Source organism: Bidens hawaiensis, unplaced genomic scaffold, assembly GCF_021521415.1.
Source record: "Bidens hawaiensis isolate Kalapana, Puna unplaced genomic scaffold, B.hawaiensis_p1.1 tig00025975_1, whole genome shotgun sequence".
NCBI lineage: Eukaryota > Viridiplantae > Streptophyta > Magnoliopsida > Asterales > Asteraceae > Bidens > Bidens hawaiensis.
Window position 1 is genome coordinate 76,163 of NW_027494172.1, and position 18,194 is coordinate 94,356.

The following is an 18,194-nucleotide window of genomic DNA, read 5'->3' on the forward strand; positions in this document are numbered from 1 at the left end:
CACTAAAATGTCTCCAGCCAATAGAATATTTTTTCCATTTAAAGTCATGACCTCGTGGTTGAAAAGCCTTTCTTAACAAGATATGCTCTTCTTATGTCACCTATTTGATTAGGTTGATAACTAGAAATATGTGATCTATCAGCGGATCCGAAGAAAGATCATCCAAATTGATTTTTGAATGTATTGAAAGACTTGAAGCCGAAGAATATTTGAACTTGGACCGATATCTTCATTTTCTTGCAAATCACCAACCATGTTAGAGTATTTAAACTTGGTGACGAACCGATGTCATCGTTTTCTTTTCTTTGACGTTTAAAAGGTTGCTAATTTGTTTACTCATCTTCAAAGTTCCCTAAATAAAATTTGAACCACAAACCTAATATCAATTCCAATTTACACATAACACTAAAATCTAAATCCATAATTAATTCAAATTTAAACATAACCCTAAATACCTAATCAATTCCAATTTACACATAAAACTAAAATCTAAATCCATAATTAATTCAAATTTAAACATAACCCTAAATACCTAGCCAATTCCAATTTAAACATAAACCCAAAATCCCAAGTTAATTCCAATTTAAACATAACCCTAAATCCCTAAATACAAGAAATCTTACCTAAAAGATGGAGAGGCGAGAGGTGGAGTGGCCGAGTGAACTGGTGGTGGCTGGAGGTGGAGGTGGCTGGTGGTGGACTGGCGATATGTGGCGGTAGCCGTGCTACCGTGGTGTCGTGGTGAACTAGTGGTGTGTTGCACTGTTATGAACCGTGAGCAGAGTACCAGATCCGGTCTTTTTTTGTTTTATTTTTAACTTAAAAAGATTATTAGGGTTATTGAGTTCTTTGGTTTGGGCTAATTTAAGTGGGCTTTTGTTGGATTTAAGTATTAAATTGGTTGGGCTTAAAATAAAGCGAAAATTCTCAAAATAGGCCAAAAGAGGAGAGATAGTCTGAAAATAATCCAAAAGAAGTGAGAGATTCCTACAATAGTCCTTGAAAATCTATTATTCCATAAATAGTCCACCAAATCAATCGGAGGCGATAGAATTGGGACCAAATCCGATGGTTTTCGCCAGCCAATAAGGAAATGCCAAGTGTCCCACTACCCACCTACCCCAGATGATTTTCCCCTCAAACTAATTTGTCCAGATGGTGTTCTTATGAAAACAATCTCCCACCCACCTACCCCAGATGATTTTCCCCTCAAACTAATCTGTCCAGATGGTGTTCTTGTGAAAACAATCTCCCCAGCTTTCTTTCCACTATTTTGCAAACCCCACACACACTCACACACTCTGTGCTCTGCCACTCTCATCTCTTTCAAATCAGGCGCCACTTCGCCGGAAATCCATCTCCGGCCACCATGGGTTGCACCGCCTTCAAGCTAGGTAACGAAGACTCTGTTCGCCGCTACAAAGAACTCCGCCGTCTCATCAAAGAATCCGTCTACGCCCGCCACCACCTGGCCGCCGCCCACTCCGACTACCTCCACTTACTCAAAACCACCCTCTAGAAACCAAACCCTCAACGCCGCCCACTCCGACTACGAATGAAGGAATACCGTCTTCAACAAGTGGTGGCTTAATGATTGAACACTATAACACAAACCATCATCATCATATTTCAAATTCATCGAATCTTTGTGTTGTTTCTTTGAAAGAGGAAATGGGGGGAAATCTAACACTCTCTTGGCTTAGGAAGACATGTTTGGTGTGTGGAAAAGTTTAATCATTAAAACTCGCCGAAAACCGCCGCCACCGGCGGCGGACATGTTTGAGGGGAAAGGAAGCTGGGGAGATGGTTTTAAGAGGAGATTATTTTCACAAGAACACGATCTGGACAGATTAGTTTGAGGAGAAAATCATCTGGGGTAGGTGGGTAGTGGGACACTTGGCATTTCCTTACTGGCTGGCGAAAACGATCGGATTTGGTCCCAATTCTATCGCCTCCGTTGATTTGGTGGACTATTTATGGAATAATAGATTTTCAAGGACTATTGTTGGAATCTCTCACTTCTTTTGGATCATTTTCAGACTATCTCTCCTCTTTTGGCCTATTTTGGGAATTTTCCCTAAAATAAATAGGGGTAACATTATTTTATTCATGGGTAACAAAACACGAAAACTGACCAAAACTTTTTTTTTACACTACCGACAAAACGTTGAGGGGTGGCGGAGGCGACCCCTCCTCCTAAGCTATGTCCGCCACTCATCACAACTAAAGCTATTATAATAATTTTTTAAGCTATATTTTTCTTGTTATTATATAAATCGGTTATTTCTTGAATGGTGTGGGTATGGGTTTGGGTGTGTGGGGGGTGGGATGGGTTATATGGTCGTGTTAGCCAGCTGTAGAACCGACATGTTTCCATTCACCTACTTAGGACTTTCTATTGGTGTTAATATAAAAAAAAGATACTCTGGAAACGGATTGTTAACTGTTTCAATGCTAGGCTGTCGAATAAGAAGGCTAAGTTGCCTACGTTTGCGGGGCGAGTCACGCTTGTCAAATCAGTGCTTGGTAGTCAATCAGTGTACTTTCTCTCTTTATATAAGGCTCCTAGTCTTGAAGGTAGTAAGAGGAATTTCCTATGGGGTTCTTCCCAATAAACTAGGAAAACTAAGTGGGTTGCGTGGTAAAAAAATATATCATAACCGCAAAGGTAAATGGTGTTATAAGGGAAGCAAACTCGGCACTTCATGCAAAGTGGCGGTGGAGACTGAAGTCACATCCCTCACATCTTTGATCTACGGTGTTTACCGTCATACACGGCTCCGGCCATTGGTTTAAAACAATTCTAGTTAAAAGTGATGTCCAGGTTGTGTGGAAGGACATAACGAGTATAGAATAGGAGATGACCAAGGTTATCCATCACAAGCTTGTGGTGAATATCGAGCTAGAAACAGATGCTTTTTTTTACTTGATAACTTCCAAAGGCTGTTTAGTATTTGTAATTCCAAAAAGGCAACAGTGACAGTGTTGTGAGAAGTTTGGATCGACTATTTTATGGTCATTGAAGTGGAAAAAAAAACACGTTTTTAGAGCTAGAATGGAGTATTTAATGGATGTAGCGTGGTCTCGAGGAAAAACAAATGGAAGTGGCTAAGAGGTGGAGTAAATTATGAGTTCTACACTGTCACACCCCGACCATGACGGAAACGTCGGGGCACAACCGATTGTTCATCGCACACGACACTATTAAGTGACAACATTTAATCAACTCATTTAAATTCATAAAAACACAAAGAGTCACATAACTTGTTCATACAATAACCGAATTCAAATTATAGTAAATAATATAATGTTCGTTTTGCTAATATCCTAATAGCCTCGATAACGTTTTTTCTTCAAGTCCTCGAGTCAACCTAAAGTCAAACCTGTAACATTGCATAAATAGATTTTGTCAACACAAAGGTTGGTGAGCAATTTCATAGTTTTTGAACAATAGATATATAATATGAAATTCCACAACTTGTATACAAAACAATAAATAGTAGCAACAATTTAGGTAAATGAAATCGTTAATAAGAATACATTAACGACACCTTTCTATAAGGGGATGCCAAATATACTCGAATTTTGTATGAAATCGTTAATAAGAATACATTAACGACACCTTTCTATAAGGGGATGCCAGATATACTCGGATTTATGAATCAACCATCCAAAAGCGGTAAACACATTAGTATTCAAGCACATAAGCATATAATCACCAAATCGAGCATTTATTTAAGTAAAGTATACAATAAAGTTTGTGGTTTAAGACTCAAGTATAAATCATTTGGATTTGAATAAGTTTGCAATGTCACCCCCAAAATATAAAAGAGTGAAAACGGGGGATGAAAGTACTCACATTTAAGTAATAAACTTGAAAGATTTGATGATTTGGAGATTAACCGGAACGATGAGTTTAACGAACGAAGCCTAAAGGAGAAGAAGTCTTGTATTAGAAAAGTTGTCTTGGAAGTCTTTAAACGAAAATAAATGATAAGAAATGTAAACAATTTAAAGTTTAAGGTTTAAAATGTAAATATTTAAGAAATTATAATAATAGTCCTTTAAAAATGTAAGTTTGCTCGAAATCGGGTTAAAGTATCTAGCTCTTAATTTTCCTCAACCAATGTTAAGTAATAAGGTGGGTAAAAATGCAAGAAAGCAAGTCCCTTTATAATATAGATACTAAAACGGGTTTTAATGAGTGTTCGGGTGGTCGGTTCTTGACCAAACCCAAAGTCAACTTTCCCAAAATATAAATGTACGAGATAACTCAATAAATCTTAAAGAGACTTAACCAAGTATGTAGTTCTATTGTTTAAGAACTAACAACGTCCGTTAAGCGAGTGTTCGGTTTAATCGGTCCAAACTTTGTTATAAGATCAAGTTGGATTCAACATTCCGAGTACTTTGTGAAAATAATTAAAATCAGTTTATAAAGTATTTTTAAAGAAATATATAAGCTTTAATGGTTGAAAACACACTTGTGTGTCTTAAGCGAGTAAACTTGGTTTAGTTCGGTTTGGTTCGGTTTTTATCTTGGAATAAGGCCAAGAATGGTTACCACATGTCCAAACATCATAGAACTTGTAAAATAATTTATAAATAATAATACCAAAGTTTTACATACAAAAAGCCAACAACAAAGTCTTTAAACGAAAGTTCGGTTTCCGGTTCGGATCTTGTTTCGAGATAAGACCGAGGTTAGATTCTACAAACCCATAACCATGGAACTAATTAAAATGATTTTAGAAACTCAAATCTTACATAAAACATGTTTATACAACTATTTAAACAAACTAGTAAACAAGAGTTCGGCTTCCGGTTTGGAGCTATTTACGGAATAACCGAGGCTAGTCTCTACAAACCCATAACCATGGAACTCAAAATGTAAAATAGAACTAAGATGAGCAGAAGTTAAACAAGTATAACAAGTTTGATAATTAGATGCGAAAAATATATATAATCAAGGACTACTACGAGTCCTCCATATAGCTTTGTCTTATGGGCCGGACACTTAACCGACCGAGACCGGAGAAATGCCCACCGAAGGTACAAATGGTGCTATTATATATATATTGTATAACAATCTTCAAGTATAAATAAGTGTTAACAAGTTGATTATAATGTAAGACTATGGTCAGTTTGACTTTGGAAAGTCAAACTGCCAAAAAAATATGAAGAACACATTTGAATGCTTGAGAATTGAAAGAGAAAGAGATGAATGAGCAAAGATTAATGAAGGGGATAAGGGTGTATATATAGGGTGGGTTGAAAGGGTCAAGCATGGAGTGTGATATCAAGGTTTGCATGCAAGAGGGGTCAAGACAAGTCACAAAACAACAAAAAAAAAAAAAAAACAAAAATGGGGCTGCTGCTGATCTGCTGCTGGTCAGCACGTCGGTTCGCGTCCAGAATTTCGTTTTTGATGTATCTTGAGCGTTTTAAGTCCGTTTTCGAATCCGTAAAAGGGGTATTTCAAATTAGACAAGCGGGAATGTTTTAGTAACATAAAATCCAATATTGTATATATTTGAAATGTTCAGGATATAAATCGGGTCGGTTTACAACATAAAAACAAATACAAAATAAATACAATTTGACCCGAAATCGAGGGATGTCACATACACAGAACTGGTACAACTAGAATTGGATACGTGGGTTGCCGGGAATTATGGAGCTATTTGGAGTTTTTTGTGGAACAATTGGGCACCCTTAAAGGTCAACTGTTTTGCTTGTCAGCCGGAATTAAATATGATTGCTTTAAAACAAGCGTTATCTTGGCCGGGTGAGTATATTGAAAACATAGAGTTCATTAATGTAGTCCTATGTAGGATTCTACGGGTCACTTTCTGATCATGTGTCCGGAGGCTAAAGCAATTAGTGGTGGGTGTGCAGTTGGCTCAAGATTTCAGGCCTAATGGGAGCACATTCCATTCGAGATATATTAGAGTTTGTTGTTAAGCAAGGAAGTATGGATTGTTTGAGGAAAAGGATTGGTGCTGTGATCATGGTTACCATTTGGAACATTTGGAAGTAGCGAAATGGAGATGTATAACAATCAGTAAGTCTAGTTATATGGTGATGGATGAGATAAAGGAGGATCCCCTTCTTTGGCTATCCGTTCGTTCTTACTTAAACCTTTTCAGTATACATGTATAGGTATTGGTCACTCTAGGCTCTGGCTATTTATATTTCCTTGTAAGTGTGTTGCTTTGACTCCTTTGGTTCTCCGCTATGGCGCGCCTTGATTGTCTGTTTTAATAAAGTTATAGTTTCAAAGAATATATCTAAAAAATAATTATATCGTAAAATATATTAATCAAGACAGGAAATTTGTTTCCACAACTTACAAATGTTAAACTTTATTAATTACACAATAAATGAGAATATTTTTCTAAGTCATCCTCATTTCAGACGAAGAATCATTTCCTTAACTTTTCTTTTTCTTTACAATAAAAGAAATCTTAAATCATGAGCGAATTAAAAGTTGCATTTTACAGATTTGTCGTACGTGAGCATAACCATAATACCAAAGATACCTTAAGAGTAAATGGTATTTTGATTTAAATCACCTAACATTAAAAGTTAACTCCCATTCAAGCTATGGACCAGGTGTGTTACTTTCGTGCATACTATGTGGACAAAACTTGTAGTTTTCAATAAATGATGATCCAATCCTTAATTTTGTTATATCAGAGAGACCTTTCTAGTAATTTACTCATATTTTTAACAGCTGTGTTGCTAAACGTATCTCTACCCCAGGAAAAACTATTTCAGATTGCTTCAGATCAGAGTTTAGCGAGAGGTATGTAGGATTTGAGCATATCAGCAATCGTTGTTTTGGTCTTCCTATTTTGTGTTGATAAACTCGGATCAGTACTGGTCTTCCTATTTTGTGTTGGTACCCTGATAGTAGAACACATTAACGAGCAACACCCAATTGACCTTTCTCCTAATTTTACCATATAGTTCCCAAACACTAGAATCTTGTGAAAACGAGAAAAACCAAGATGAAAAATCTCATACTTTTGTACTTATTGAACCAAAACATGATGAGGGAATGTGAGGTACATTGTTTCTTTAATGACAGACACAGAGATGTTCGAGTGCGATGGTGGTGGTCGCCAAAGGCGATGCTGGCAAAGGAAAAGGATTAACGAAGATAAACCATACACTTACCGCCGTGGTGAATGAAGTAACACATCCTTTCATAATATCGTCAACGTACATAGCCGATCTTATTGTTCCCTGAAACATTGTTTTCGATATTCCTTGCAAAAATATTTTGGCTAAACGAGAAATAAGCCATGTTGCCATAAATTGTGGAGAACCTTGATCTGATTATGGCTAACTCATAAATGTATCAATCAAGCAACTACAGAATGTGAAACAATATTGTTGGTGTTGCTTGAGAGAACTTCGCATAGTGATTTACAAATGGTTTTGAGAAGGTATGTGCCAAATGAGGTAGTTACCTAACAAATTAAACAACTAAGATCTGCTCACATCAACGGTCTATATCGATTGTCTAGAACTCTTTTACTTATGTACAACTTTCTATGAACTTCCATGTAAGTCTACCTATCTCTCCAAAGAGCTATTTAGTGTCTTTCTGTATGGGCCTTCGGTTGTTAGTATTTTTGTATATTTTTCTAGAAGTTCTAAGCATTTCGATTGCATTTTCAGACGGGTTTGTTGTTCTTCACACCTAAGTCGTGACACCTTCATGTCATATTCATGATACTTATTGATCTTGTCCTTGACCCACTACAACATGTATTCGACATCCCAACACACTTCACTATCGGGCACGATCTTACATTTGACCAATTATTTTTTTATAGCGCCGTACATTTTGTTGTTGTATATCTGAAATGGCAGGACTCCTCGTTAAATAGTTCTGTTTCGTTTCCATAATCTTAGTTCTTAAATAACTTTGTATAGAATTTTCCATGAAACGGTGATTAAATATCAACAATACTTAAGTGAAATTTTAACAAAATTTGCAACAATTATATTAACTACAGAAAATAAGTTAAAAATATGGCTAGTTGGGCTGGAACCCTGCTACATGACCAATATTGTCTATTTATACATGAGTTTTGTCACACACATGCTTTCTGTGTATATTTTTTATATAAAGTAGGTTAAACTTATAAACATTTATAATGATAAGTGAAGACAAATTAAATAAGCAAACTTACTTCACATAACACATAAAATTAGAGTTTAATTTAGAATTTTTATGTATATACAGCATTCTATGATCTTTCATGTAAGTCTAATTCCAAGAAGATTTTGCGTCTTTCTTTATGGGTCTTTGATCATTGGTAGTTATGTATATCTTTTAAGAATTTCTTAGCATCTTGATTACATTTTTCGATAAGTTGTTAATAATAAAACCCAATCCCAGGAGGCAATCGTTAAAGAGTCAAAGGCAAATGCATTCCTTAACGTCAAAGGTAAATGCATTCCTATGGTGCAAATATAGGGGGAAACATTCAATCATTCAAATGCAACTTTCGGTGTAACTTTGATTATTTCTCATTAACTCTTTCCGCTAGCTCCTTGCTACTTTTGGTTTTTATATATATCTCAAACCGTTCTTAAAAATAAGCTCGTGAAGTCCTCATCATTTCGTATTCACGACACTTACTAAACTTGTCCTTGACCCACTAGAACATGTATTAGATGTCCCAACTCACTTCACTATTGTGCAATTTCTTCCATTCGGCCAATTATTCTTTATAGCTCAATGACTCGTCGTTGTATTGCTTGATATAATTGGGCACCTAGTAGAGTAGTTCAAACTGGTTTTCGTGATCTTAATTCTTGAATAACTTTGTCTAGCATTAACCATGAAACGAGGACTCAAAACTAATAGTATTTATGAAAAAAGTTAAATTAGCAATAATAAATATTGATAATTGTAGGAAATAAATTAAACATTCATGGGCTCACTCGGCTAGTCGGATTGGAAACCGGCTATATAACCGGTCTGACTTATTTATACATGATTTTTGTCGCATACATGCTTTCTTTGAGTCACTTTACACTAATCTACTTTATTTTCTTAAAAAAAAGATTAATTAGTAAATTTTAAGGCATTTTCTAATGATAGGTGAAGATGTTAAAAGTATATATTTGTATCAATTCGATTCTAACTTTGAATGTGGTTAATGTTTTATAGTTTGGAGTTAATTCTACCTTAAAGAATCTTGGAGGACTAGATTGTATGATAATAAGGTGAACATTTAGCAGCTTTGAACTTAAGAGACTGGAGACACATATTGTTTAATTTGGAAGTGCTATATAACTATAACTAAGTGTCGCGACTAAGATTTTACTAGTCTCATCTTCATATCTCAGCATCATATTTAGAGCTATCACAAATCTCTCATTCTTCATATCTCTCACAAATCTCTCATTCTTCAAATCCACTCTCATCATGCTCTCACAAATCTCTCATTCTTCATATCTCAGCATCATATTTAGAGCTATCACAAATCTCTCATTCTTCAAATCCACTCTCATCGTGCTCTCACAAATCTCTCATTCTTCATATCTCAGCATCATATTTAGAGCTATCGATTGAGACACCGTAATCTAGTATCTTCTTGTGTTTTAGTTGTAGATTTTATTCAACAAGGTCTATACTGATTGAGTACTTTTCTGTCGAAATAAATTGTGGTTGATGGATCGTTGAGTTTAAGTTCTAGTGTTTTATAGGTAATAAAGAAGCCTTTTGATATGTGGAGACATAGTCTATATCTATATCTATATCTATATCTATATCTATACTCTCTAATAAAAAGTTATAAGTTTTGTCATTTGTCACTCCCTTATTAAACCTCATCATTTTTCACAAATTTTAATAGTAAAATAATATTCATCATTCTTAAAATTAGTGCTTCAAAATTTGTTAATTTAATATTTACTTCATATTTTTTTTCAGATATTTGATATTTATAATAATCTTTTACTTTAAAGCTGTTTTAAAGACTATTGTATAACGATTGTGTATTAATAAATTTATTTTTTATTGTATATCGATTATTTATTAAATATTGTATTTTCAAAATATACTTATATAATACACGTGTCATAAACTAGTATGATATAAAATTACCTATCTAATAAATCGGAGAACCTCATCTCATCTTAGTGGATTAACACCTTACGAAAAAAAAACTCTATAACGGCAAACCTCATCTTTTAAATCTTAGGAACAAAAGAAGGATTATTTTCAAGAGATGTTAAATTTTAGGTTTATTGGATTTTAATAATCCCTATTTACTGTTATTGGCCGATAATAATCCCTATTTATTTTATCACCACTGTCGGTCCCAAATTTAAAAAAGTTGGCCCACAATGGTCCCCCGTTAAAAATGACTTAAAGCCCCCGTTAAAAATGACTTAACGATGTTATACTTTTTTCCGAATTTCAAACTAATATTTTAGGGCTTTTGATCGGAAGGACGATACGAGTCGATTGATGTAAAACTTCGTTCGAAATGGTGCTCCAAAACGACGAAACAATGCTACAATTCGGGTGTTTGAACTTATAATTAACAAAAATCAAGTCGTCTGGATCACCGTTTCGAGCTAAGTTTTACATCAATCGACCCGTACCCTACTTCCAATCAAAAGCCCTAAAACATTAGTTTGAAATTCGGAAAAAAGTATAACGCTGTTAAGTCATTTTTAACGGGGGACTATTGGGAGCCAACTTTTTTAAATCTGGGACTGCCAGTGGTGATAAAATGAATAGAGATTATTATCGGCCAATACCAGTCAATAGGGATTATTAAAATCCAATAAACCTAAATTTTATGAAACTTTGTTTTCTTTTATAACCAAAATATTAGAAAACACACTTAAGAAAAATATCGAATTGTAGTTGTTGTCAACCAAACTTTACATTTTGGCTAAAGTAGATTATTTTATATTGAGATTGTTATTTGACCGTATTATAACTAGAGGTGCGTTATCTTTGAGAGGCATAGTTTTGGGTAATTTGAATTGTGTATTTTGTGGTAACAGTATTGAAACGTCCAAGCATTTGTTTGTGAATTGCAAGGTTATTAAGGTAATTTGGTAGATAATACATGATTGGCTGAAATTACCTATCTGGGTTAATTTTGATTAAGTGGAAGAAATTCATGAATATCCAAGTAAGAACGCAAAGAACAAGGAGATGTGTCTTCCGGTGCAATCTATATCGGTGATTAGGGATGAGCGTTTTTTGTACGGGTACCGATTGGTACCGATACCGGAATCGGTACCAAGTTTTAAGTTTTTGGTATCGGTACGGTACCGGTATTTCCCGAATTTTTCATGAAATACCGGTACCGAACCGATACCGGTACCGAACCGAACATTTCGGTATCGGTACCAGTACCAACAATTTCCGAATTTCGGGATCGGGATTTTCGGGATCGGTACCGGTACCATCCCAATCTCATCCCTATTGGTGATAACGTGATGGATGATATGGGCCATATGGCTATGTAAAAACGAACGTATTTTCAATAATATTCCATTTGTATTATCAAAGTTGGTGAACTACATCAAATCGGCATCCTTCATGTGGGTGAAACAAAGAAGCAAAAGAACGTGCTCGGGTATTCGACGTCTAGATCAGTGACTAATCTTAAATGAAAAAGTGGATGGACGTAGTGTTCATCCCCGTGGCAATAGACAGAACGGTTCGTATAGCGACAGGTTTAGCCATTCGCCCCTCTAACAACCCTTCAATCTCAAGTATATTAAGATTCTTGAAGCCCGTCCCATCAAACCAATAGGTTATTTCGGTTTTGCTTTTTGCAATTTTGATATTCCAATTGAAAGTTTTTAACAAACAAGTTGAATCAGTTGTAGTTTCCATGATTCGAACGAGCATGTAAAATCAATTTTTGTTTCAATGATTAGAATAAACAGGTAAACCAATTTTAATTTCTGCGATTTAAACGAACATGTTTTTACCCAAATCATTTTGGCCTGATTCGTTTTCTGCCCCTACTTACAAAACTCCTGGATCTGCCATTGTCTCCATTCGGTTTAGATTAAAACTATAGACTAATCGCTCCAACGTTCGGCTTTAGAAGATGGATTTTGCCATTTGGGATTTCTTTCGATGTTGATGAGTGTTTATTCTCGGTTGTGTTGATACATTTCTATAGCTAATAATTAATCATATATAACCACATTATGAACCATAATCACTTTCAGAGCAACACATATAACACGACTACTGTTACCACTTGTAACTTCATCTTTTAATGAGGCAGCCAACACTTTGCGTTGCGACGATGGCACGACACGAATTCGGTTTGTATTGGTAAGATTCGTTGCAATACGTGCATTACATCAAGGTTACGTTCGTCATGTGAACAACACTCAACCTAAAAAATAAACTAGAAAACCCCGGAAACAGTACCAGCGTTCATACAATTTATAGGCTTGTTAGGGTACCGAGTACCAACATTAAATCCAAAAAATAAATTGGTAAACACCATAATATTATAATGACATTCCTACAACTTATGTTACAAAAAATAATATATTTAATATGACGTTAGTTCTAACGGTAAAACACGGGCATTGTAGTGACGAGTCGACACTAATTCAGTTGATACCGATTAGGTTCTTTATGGTTCCAAAACTAAACCCAATTAGGGGTGTTCGCGGTCCAGTTTTGACCGTTTTTAGGTTAAACCATGAACCAAACCTTTGATAACGATTTTTGATATCCAAAACCGAAACCAAAACGTAGAAAATAAAGCTGAGCTGTTAGTAACGATTTGGTTTTACAGTTTGAGCTTACTGAGCCTTTATAAAAACTAAATTAATATTAAATGGAAAAGATAATGTAATACACTTATACCTATTCAAAATAACCAGAAAATACAATTGATTTATAGTATCCATATAAATATACAAGTTTCCATATAATCTTTATCCAGAATAACCAAGTTTCCATATAATGACATGGAAGATAAAATACTGTAATATAAATATATAAAAACCAAAATCATATGTTGTAAAATCTAACGGTTTGGTTCGGCTTAATATGACTGGTTTTCAATATGGCTTAGGATCCTCCCACACCATTTGGGATTCTCACATACCATTTTTTTTCTATACGGCTCGTATAGGGCAATACTGTCGTATAGCACCTGAATCATTTAAGTTTGTATCGGAGCTTGTCGGTCATCGTTTGTAGTGCCTCGTATAGCCCTATACGGGCTATACGGGCGTATAGACAATTTTTTGGACACGATTTTAAATATTAATGCGTTAATATGTTACATTTTAATGTATTAAGTACATAACATACTTGGCTAAATATGATATTTTAGAATAGAATAAATTGTCTATTAACATTTACATAACATACTCGGCTAAATAATTTGTAGTTGTACCCCGAGAACATTCGTTTAAGATTATCTTATGTTACATTTTATAATAGTCTATACACAATAATTAATCAATGATTAAGCAAACAAGAAAACATTTGGCCAAAACATACTGATGGTCCACATCCATAAAAATAAAAGAGCACCCCAAACATTTGGAAAAAGTTTTCTATACGGTCGTATAGCCCTATATGACCGTATAGGTTTTATGGTGTGTCAACTAGCAATGCGAGCCATTTAACACCTATACGGCTCGTATAGGCCTATACAAAAAAACAGCTTTTTTCAACCTATACGAGCCGTGTAGGCATATGAGGGTGGTGTATGAGGATCACATCCCTTTTAATATAAACTGAAAACCAAATCGTTCACTATGGTTTATAAATTTTGAAACCAACCAACCAACCAACCAAGAATTAAAAAAAAACCCGGACGTGAACCAAATCATGAATGATTGGTTTAAACAAACACCCCAATAAATAAAAAGTCTCACGTCACGTGGCATACCTCCCAAATAATAACGGTAACGAAAGAAAGAAAGAAGACACCAACAATATATTTATTTCAGGTTTTCTTCTTCTTCTTCTTCTTCTTCTGAATTCGAGAATGAGCCTGTACCTTCCACCGACACCCACCCAAAACCCTCTACCGTCACCGGATCAGCTTCCATCAACGGCCGCCGAATACGCATCCGACGGTTACGAAACGGCAAGCGAGACACAAGTCCAAGACGATGCCGATCGTACGGATAAACCGGAAGCCGTTGAATCCGAAGTACTGTTAAAGGATCCGATGTATGAAGATGCTTTAAATGATGATGAACTTAAGCAGGTTAGGGTTTGTGTGATAGTTAAGGTTATGATTTTGTGATTACTGGTTATAGGTCACTTGTATTTGTTGTATATTGATGATGTGATAATATATGTATATACTGTTGAAGCATTTCCAGGATTAGGTTTTCACAATTGCCGCGTTTAAGCTCGTATTGTCATTTCCGGACATTTGGGATTAATTTATCTAGGAAATGATCCTTTATGTCTAAAAGCACATCTGCAGAGTGTTGTAGAGCTCGCTAGGCGCTAGTCGGTCGGTGGTGTGCTGACTAGGGATTAATTGGATTGGAACTTTATTTTCAAATGTACATATGTATGCCAATTTTTATATATATTAATTTTCGTTTTTGACCGATTTTGATTAATAGCGATTAATTGGCAATTAGTCGAAGGGTTTACCGACGATTAATTTACCTATGCGCGATTTTTACAATCATGCACATTTGACGGATTCTAGGTTTTCTAAACACGTTTGACATCTAGGTGTCATTCAACTCGAAGTTGACTTATTTGCGGCTAGCTCATAGGGATTAATAGGACGAAGAAGAATTTCAGGCACCTTATTTGATTAAGTTGAAAACAAATATGAGGCGAGTTGCGCAGGGTTCCTGTTGGATTTATTAAAGAGGTTCTTTCTAGAATGAAAAAATAAGTTTACTTAAGAGATATGTAATTAAGTATTTGGATTCATGAGAACCATGGATTTTGTTTTATTTATTTTTTCAGTGTCTAATGGAAAGCGTAGGCTGTAGGGTGTGCACTTTTTTCAGTGTCTTCATATGTGTCAACACAGTTTCATCAAGCGATGGATCATTGATGTCTTAACTGATTGCTAGATTTTGCCATTTGGTATGCTGATTGCTAGATGTCTAGGAGCTACTTAAGTATCACTGAATGTATGCTCCAGGTGTGCTCAATTGTATAACATTTAAGAGGCATTAAGATCTATAGGAGCTGTAGTTATGTTTGACAATTTGATTATGAAATTCAGATTTTCATCATATGATTGATGACTTCATGTAGATTCACACTGATGGTTGTTGTTGGATTAAGCATGTATTCATGATTTTGCTTATCTGGAACAATCTTTTAAAAGCATAAGAGAACTTGACCTTGTATGATTCTTCTAGTAGTGCTTTTGGGTTGTGGGCATGCTGGTTTGTAAAGCTTCTTGGGACATCATTTCATTACAGATTTAAAGAGCTTGTATCTCTGCTTGGAAAGTTAAAACTTTCTGATTCAATTCATTTCAAACTCTTTGATGATCTTTCTTCCAACATATTTAATGATTTAGTCAATTGGAAGTTTACTCCTAGTTTTGGTTTAAAAAGTCACATGAGGTGTTGCTGTATTTACTATCAAATAAGTTTTTATTTATAACCAGAAACTGCGTCTCTTTCATATGTTGTACACACCAACCTTTTTATCACGTAAGCTTTTACAATTTCTTCAACTTTACTATCATAAGTTTTTATTTATAACCAGAAACTGCGTCTCTTTCATATGTTGTACACATCAACCTTTTTATCACATAAGCTTTTACAATTTCTTCAACCCTTTGGTTTCTCTTACATATCAGCCTCATACAGACTCTACTTTCTACTTAAAAGTAGCCCCTGAGGTTTTTTCCAGCTTTTCTTTTACTTAAACCAAGGTCACCCATTCTTTTAAGCTCAATAAGGACACTAACTTTGCCTTGAATGAAGAAAATAAAGAGAGGGGAAAAAGTACTCTTACAAGAGTAGAAGGCATCTGAGTATTGCATCTTTTAGGTCACTTTGTGCGGAACATTAATGGCGGCTACATGGCTGAGTGGAACATTATATTTGGTCCATGTACTTACCGTTTGTGAAATTGGCTCAGGCAGTTATACACAATAGAGTTAGCTGAAAGGAAATTGTAGGAAGAGTCTTTCACCTGATTATGTCATTATACTGAACTTCTGGTGTTCGTTTAGCCTCCTATTTATCTTTATTCTTTCCACATGCAGAAAGTTTTGGCACAAATGAATGAAGCAAAAGTTGAAGGAAATAAGTTATTTGCAGATGGACTGTATGAAGAGGCATTATTGAAGTATGATTATGCAATCCAACTTGCACCTGAAATGCCATCCTCTTCCGAAATTAGGTCAATATGTCATAATAATCGTGCTACATGTTTCTTTAAGCTGGTAAGTTATTTAACTTCTCGATATCTTAATTTTAGTATATTATGAATGTTAAATTTTAAGCTCCGCATCTGCCAAAAATGTCCTAAACATTTAAATCAGAAATTCACAAATAAAAACCGTAACATAAACTTCTTTGATGCTTAAATGCCATGACTTTAGGATTGCATCCGTTGTAACATTAAAGAATTTATTGTCACGACTCACGTAAACATCTGTAAAAATGGTTTCCAGCATGCAATCACTTAATAATCCTTTTGTTGTACTTTCTTCTCGTAGATCCATGTCAAAATCAGTGTAATGATATGTAAGTCATGTTTTTGCTTATGATAGTAAAATTATCTATGCTATAAAGTAGCTTAATTAATTATATATATGTATATGTGCATGTGCGCATATCATTCAACACATAAATCAATTTTAAGTAGAGAGCTTTGAGAATCACATGAACAAATGTACTTGTTGCTTTAATTATGATAGTGATTTATATAAGCTAAATCCTGTAATCGATAATTAAGCCAAAAAACAGAACTTTAATTTAATTAATTCATTTTGTTGTGTCAAAATTTTCACTTTCATCCAAAAATTGACGTTTTTTTAATCTTGTTTTCCTTGCAAAATAATTTATATCTATGCACATTATATTGATTCTTTAAATTGAAAGAAATTAGGTGGCTATGCAACTGCATTACTGCTTCCCCGTTTCTCTCACTCTATGTAGATAAAACTACATACAAGTTCTTATGCGATTCTCACTATGTTGATATACACATTTTATAGGGCAAGTATGAGGACACAGTTAAAGAATGTACGAAAGCATTGGAATTAAATCCTTCATACATGAAAGCTTTAATCAGACGAGGAGAAGCCCATGAAAAGCTTGAAAACTACGATGAAGCTATCACTGGTGAGCACTCCTAGTCCTGTTTCTAAAGTATAATGTAGACCTAAGTTTGCTATATTTTTTCTAGAATAATAGTAAATTGCCTAAAAATGAGATCCCTTATAAGTCAACTCTATATTTATTGGGCAGATATGAAGAAAATCTTGGAACTGGATCCTTCAAACGTCCAATCTAGGAGAACCATTTTCCGTTTAGAACCATTGGCTATAGAAAAGCGTGAAAAAATGAAGGAAGAAATGCTCGGTAAGCCTTTTTCAGACATCCTTTTCTAATATTAATATTTTATCGTGTCAACTTATTGGTAACCGTGAGAACCGTTAGGAAAAACTCACAGGACCCAGGAAACTAGTGGAAGCTAGATTCGAACCCGAGGCCTGTGCTAATCATAATCTAAGTTTTGATTTATGTTTGCGCAGGGAAGTTGAAAGATATGGGGAACTCAATCATGGGACGATTCGGGATGAGCGTGGACAACTTTAAAGCAGTCAAAGATCCAAATACTGGCTCGTATTCTATCTCGTTCCAAAGATAAATAAAACTCGCTTGCTTGTAAACCGCTCACAATATTAAAATGCGAAAATAGCATCTGCGGTTGGTTTCCACTTATATTTTGCTCTTTAAATGCCACTGGCGCGAAGTAGTTGGCAGCTTTTAAGCATGCAAATTTTGTACTCAGAATATTTGCAACTTGATTAATCAAAACTTTTTCAGCTGTGTATATTTTTCTCTGTTAATTTCACATGGTTGCCGCCCTTTGACGGCCACACCACGCTGCCGCCCCATGACCACCGTTGACTAAGGTGTTGAAGGGCACTCTTAACTAAAAAAACCACTTAAAATTGTAATATTATATTCTGTTGTGAGTTTTT

General features: G+C 35.0%; 1 pseudogene across 1 annotated transcript; it reads left to right on the forward strand.

Annotated features, from left to right (window-relative positions):
- The first annotated feature begins 630 nt into the window (after window positions 1-630).
- Window positions 631-17,863, forward strand: LOC143572582 (uncharacterized; annotated as a pseudogene). The gene is made up of 6 exons (XR_013142282.1): window positions 631-716; window positions 13,990-14,252; window positions 16,245-16,424; window positions 17,202-17,328; window positions 17,455-17,568; window positions 17,742-17,863. The product of XR_013142282.1 is annotated as an uncharacterized LOC143572582 (transcript).
- The last annotated feature ends 331 nt before the right edge of the window (window positions 17,864-18,194 follow it).